Below are 6,003 nucleotides of genomic sequence, written 5' to 3' on the forward strand. Positions count from 1 at the left end.
TGCGCTCTGGAGCTCCGGTTCCTGGGGGCACCCCTGTTCCTCCAGCCTCTCCCGCTGGACCGAGGGGGCTGCGTGTGGAGCTCGGCCCAGTACCCTGCCTGCACCCCTGCCCCTGGTGTCTAGGCATCCTGCCTCTGATGAAGTCTCCAGTGTGGTGGTGGAGCCCAGCCTCCTCCCACCTCTGAGCTCTAGCCCTCCTGAATTCTGCCCCCCAACAGAGGGGAGACATCCCCAAGTGGATGAGTCCAAAACACCACTTCAGACTTCCCCTGACTACCCCTCTGGTGACCTCGACCATCTCTGCCACAGCGTCTCTGTCTCCCCAGTTGTTTAGGCTAGAACTTCAGGACCCGCCCAGGGTTCCTCTATCTCACCACTGCTTCACATCTCCCTGAAAATCTTATTGCCTTTGCTTTGAGTGTGAGCTCAAAATTTGGCCACCTCCCCACACCCTCCGTGCTGCCGACCCTGAGCCACCAGCATCCCTCACCTGGACCCCAGCATCACCTCCCAGCTGCATCCACACAGTCCACCCCCCAGCAGCCTGACTCTTCCTCCAGAGCCTGGCCTGATGTCACTGCTCTGCCCAAACCTCCTGCTGGTTTCCAGTCTCCTTCACGGTAAAATCTCACGTGGCTTCTCTGACCCCGTTTACCCCGCTCCCTCTCTCAGCCCAGCCAACCTTTCTCAGCGTTTCCTTAAGAAACCAGCCTCTGGGCCACTGTGGGGGCTGTTCCCTGAGCCTGGATGCTCTTCCCCACATATCCACCTGCTCCCCTCTCCTTCAAGTATTCACTCAACACTGCCTTTCCAGGAATGCCCCTGTCCTGACCGCTCTCCCCTTCTCCTTCCTTCCTGTCTCCCCACCCCGAGGCTAATAGCCCTTCCCAGCATATTCCCTCCGTACATATGAACTGTATCGCTTACTCCTTATCACCGCCCCCAACACACACTAGAATGTAAGCTCCCAGAGTTCTGTCGTTTTCTGTTAACTGAGGCTTCTGCAAGCGCCGGGCACCTCAGAGACATTCCAGGAACACCTGTGGAATAAATCGCTGAGCCCCAGAGGGTGGGTGGAGGGGCCCTACCTTCACATTAATCTTCGGGGAGACCAGGGCGGATGCTTCTTTCTGCAGCCGGGACCTCAAGCCAGAACAGGTGCCCGTACCTCCCGACAGGATGATGTGGCCAAAAAGGATCTTCCAGAGGGCGGGGTTGCAGGAGCTGATGCATTCGAATGCCTTTATGTGGATGCCCAGGTTGTTCCTCTCTGTCAGGATGGACGGAACAAGGAAGAAACTTAGGGGACCAGAGGCCTAGCAGCTGCACCCCTGAGCTCCTCCCTTCCCCGGCAGGGACTAGGGAGGCAGGGGCCCCCACGCCTCAGGCAGTTCGAGTGCAGTGGACAAACAGCACTGCTGACTGCGAGGCCCTTACGGGTTCAACACAGCAAAGCACGTGACCTGCCCAGTGCAGTCGTGGGGTCCACTACTCATGACTGAAGAAATACATGTTAATTCTCCTCGCTCATCCGGATGACCTTGCATCAAAATGTCACAGACAGTTATTAATTTTTAATTAAAATCTTTAGATTAATTTTCATCGGGTATGGTTTCTTTACGATGCTGTTTGTCCGTCTCTCAGTTCAGTTCAGTTCAGCTCAGTCGCTCAGTCGTGTCCGACTCTTTGCGACCCCATGAAACTGAATCCGCTGTTCGCACACACACGTCTCCTCTTTGTTGGATTTCCTTTCCGTTTAGGTCACCGAGCACTGAGTTCTCTGAGCTGTGCGCAGGCTCCCATTAGCTGTCTGTTTCATACACAGTGTCAATAGTGCAGAAATGTCGATCCCAGTCTCCCAATACGTCCCACGCCCCTGGTGTCCATGTGTTTGTTCTCTTTGTCTGTGAGTTATTCGTTTTTAATGTGTTGGCATCAGTTGCCTTATGAAAGGACTTCTGTAGCCGCAGGGCCTTTGCTCAGGGGCCTTGGAAAATTATCCTGGTCCTTCCTCTCTGGACTCATCCCTCGCCTTTATGGCCTCAGATGCAACGAGCACAGACCTAAGGATGTGTGCGCTGTGGTCCCGTCTGCCTGAGAGTGTGAGGTGCTGGGAGGGATGGCTGGTGCCTATCACTGTGGCCCCAGCTGTGACGGTACCGACGTGTGACGCTGGGATAAGGACCGAAAAGTCGAATTCACAGGAGCTGTGTAGACGTGTGCACCAGCAGCTACCGTTAAAGTCACAGTTGTGCCCACAAAGCTGCAGTCTACCTAGACCCGGAAGAGAACTTTCATACTGCGGGTGAAACTTCATCCAACGGCTTCACTTCCCCTTAATATCTGGAGGCACGTGCCATGTTTTAAACCTTTACCCCCTACACAGCGTGTCAGAGAACACAGAACCCGGCTCACCTGTACTAGATAAAAACGCCGGGTCCTTGCTAGGTACTAATTCTGCGGAAGTTTACTTCTCTTTTATTCCCCTTTGTCCCTTATTAATGTAACCAATTATCTTTAAGTTTTGATTTCAGGCAACAGCTGGCTTTCCTTGACTACTTTGCAGACTTCATTTGCCCAATCAAAGGGAATTTTACAACTCATCACTTTTTCCCGTTCTCCCATGTCTGCCAGAGAGCTTTGTCAGCTCAACCTTCATTTACAATCTCTAGATCAGCCAGATTTTTAAAGTTTCCTTCAAATTCCATGGGTTTTGCTTCTTTGCTTTGTCTCAATACCTATATCCCGAAATATCTTGTAAGTAGGTAGAGTATAAATAATTCATAGTGAAAGAGGCTTGCTGTCCAGGGCAGCATCTCATCACGTCTGATGAATGAGCTAACACTTTCTAGTGGGGTTCTTCATCTGTAAGATGAAATAATGTGAGATCTGGGGAAGGCGGAAAGGCCACAGCCCACGTACAAATGGTCTCTGCTGTTCAGCACAGTGAATCCGCTATTCGCACACACACATCTCCTGTTTGTTGGGTTTCCTTTCCGACGGGTATGCTGTTGTTAATTGTTGTTATCACTGAGTCACGTCCAGCTCTTTCGTGACCCCCATGGACTGAAGCCCACCAGGCTCCCCTGTTCATGGGATTTCCCAGGCAAGAACACCGGAGTGGGTTGCCATTTCCTTCTCCAGGGGATCGTCCCAACTGAGGGATCGAACCCCCATCTCCTGTATTGGCAGGTGGATTCTTCACCTGCTGAGTCACCGAGGAAGTCCTGGAGACTTTCTTAAATAGCGGTAAACTGTGTTTTGGTGCTTAACAAGTGACGGTTGATATCAGGGGACCTTTGGAAATGAGGTGTCAGCTTGCTATTATTTGCTACTCAAAATAGAATGCCCTCCTGGCAACCCATCTCCTTCTGCCTTGCGATGTGCTCATCTGTCTGTCCCCCTCCACGGACTCACCTATGAGGTCTGGCTGGAAAAGCGCTTCGGGGCAGAAAAACCTCTCCCTCCCAAGGTCTATCTCCTGGCCGTCAGGCAGCTGACACTTTTGTGGGTAGGAGGGAGAGTTGGCTTCTGCCTTCTCTTTTTCAAAGTCCAAAGCCACAAAACAGTTTTTCTCTTTCAGGTCCCGCGCACACTCCCGATCAGCTGTGGAAGAAATGAAAAGGGTCTGGCTGTGAGTTGAGTTCACGAAAGGATTTGTTTCTCCAGGAGCCTCCTTCTAAAGCTTCAGCTCCTTGCAGGTGTGGCACCAGACAGAACTGTTAAGGGAAGCACACTGATTGAAAATGTCCACCCTGACCAGGCACCATAGTAACTATTTGCATGAGCTGTTTAACGACAGGAGGTCCTGGTAAGGAACAGGGAACTAATAAGCCTCCACCAACCAGAAGAGTTCGGGAAAGGTCAAAAGGAGACACCACCTGTCCGACCACCTCCCAAAATCCTGCTCTCTGGCATCCATCTTGGCTGAACAAGGCATGCACCACCAGGAAGGACTCTGAGTCGGAATGATTGGCTAAGGACAACCCGGAAACTAATCCCATCGCCATAAAATTGCGAGCCATGCGACGGAGCAGTTCTCCTGAGTTCCCTTACCTACCGCTCTCCACCCGGGCGCCCTTTCCCAATAAAATCTCTTGCTTTGTCAGCAGATGGGTCTCTGGACAATTCATTTCCGAGTGTTAGACAAGAGCCCATTTTCAGGCCCTGGAGGGGGTCCCTTTTCTGCAACAGAACCATGCAGCGGCAATTTCTATTTTCATCTCATATTCTAGAACCGGACTTCACATAGCTCAGTGTAAAGATTTTTCCTGCAATGCAGGAGACTCAGGTTCTATCCCTAGGTTGGGAAGATTCTTCGGAGAAGGGAACGGCCACCTGCTCCAGTATTCTTGCCTGGGAAATCCCATGGACAGAGGAGCCTTGGGGGCTACAGTGCATGCGGTCTCAAAGAACTGGACACAACTTAGTGACTAAACAACAGCTCTCTCGTGCCTGCTGACCTGTGACATGTGTTGGGTCCAGGTCTGTGCTCGAGAAGGGTGGACTAGGGATGTTCCGAGCTGAAATGCAAATGTTTGAGAAGCGTCTTCATTTTATATGCTGTGTGCTTTGGGGGCTGGATAATCAAGTTCAATTAATTATCTCTTAATCTCTTAATCTAGGAGATGATAGTGCTCACATCCCTACCTGCTACAAATATTGCCTCTGAACAGTTCACAACTGCCTCCTCCTCTGGAGAACTGCCCAAGGCAATGGAAGCCCCTTATTCCAGAAACATCCCACCTTCTGGACTGCTGACAACAGGTTTCAGACTCAGCGGCATCTGCTGGTGTTAGACTTCTATTTTTCATCCCTCATCACTTTTGAGAGTGGGTCAGAGGGCTCTCCCTCTATCTGCTCACCTGGAAATCCCACTGATCCTTCAGTCCATGGACATCTGACCTCTGCCTGTCACTTCACCTAAACCGAGATGACGAATCCGTCACTTGGTAATGGCAGAAGGAGGAGAGGTGAACGTTGAAAGTTGCCTTTTTCTTGACTTCTTTCCCTCCAACAACTGATGCTGTAGGTCACACCCTTCTCTTTCCTTGTCTCCTGGGTAACACCTTATAGTTTCCCCTTCTTTGCCTGGTTTGGGCTTTGGTGAGACAAGTATAGGTTCAAATTACCTCTTCCACCTCTGCCATTTACCAAGTGCCAAGCTTCCCTGATAGCTCAGTTGGTAAAGAATCTGCCTGCAATGCAGGAGACCCTAGTTTGATTCCTGGATTGGGAAGATCCTCTGTAGAAGGGATAGATTACCCACTCCAATATTCTTGGGCTTCCCTTGTAGCTCAGCTAGTAAATAATCCACCTGCAATCTGGGAGACCTGGGTTCAATCACTGGGTTTGGAAGATCCCCTGGAGAAGGGAAAGGCTACCCACTCCAGTATTCGTGGCCAGAATTCCATGGGCTATATAGTCCATGAGGTCGCAAAGAGTTGGACACAACTGAGCAACTTTCACTTCACTTTCAAGCTCATTATCCTCTTAGCCTTCTGTCTCCTTGTCTTCAAGAGTGGGGCTGGTCCTCCCTCACAGCATTGCTGTAAGGATGAGATGAAATAATGCATATGTGACTTTGCTGAGTGTGAGGTGTCAGTAACACATCTGAGTCTGTCCCAGCCGATCCCCACCACTGTCCCTTGCTTTCCTCTAATGGCCGCTATTCCTCTGGGTTCGTACTTTGCACGGTTTGGATACAGACCCCTCACCTGAGAAGACCCGAAACCACGAGGTGGGTTAGAGGCTTGTTGGGAATGGGTGTCAGGTAGGGTCTACAGGCTGGGACTTAGTCCAGGAAGCGGGTGAAGAGTGGACAGGCACCTCCTTGTCTGCAGTCCTTGGTTCCCTTCCCAGCAATTATACCTACTAGTCATGGGAAGTTGAAGTCTTCTAACTTTCCTAAACCTATTCCTCTTGCAGTGGAGGTAATTGTTTCTACTCAGAGTATCGAAGCATAAAGCAATGAGAGAATGTATGCGAACTGCTTCCTTAGCC

The sequence above is a fragment of the Budorcas taxicolor genome, chromosome 25 (genome assembly GCF_023091745.1).
Source record: "Budorcas taxicolor isolate Tak-1 chromosome 25, Takin1.1, whole genome shotgun sequence".
Taxonomy (NCBI): Eukaryota; Metazoa; Chordata; class Mammalia; order Artiodactyla; family Bovidae; genus Budorcas; species Budorcas taxicolor.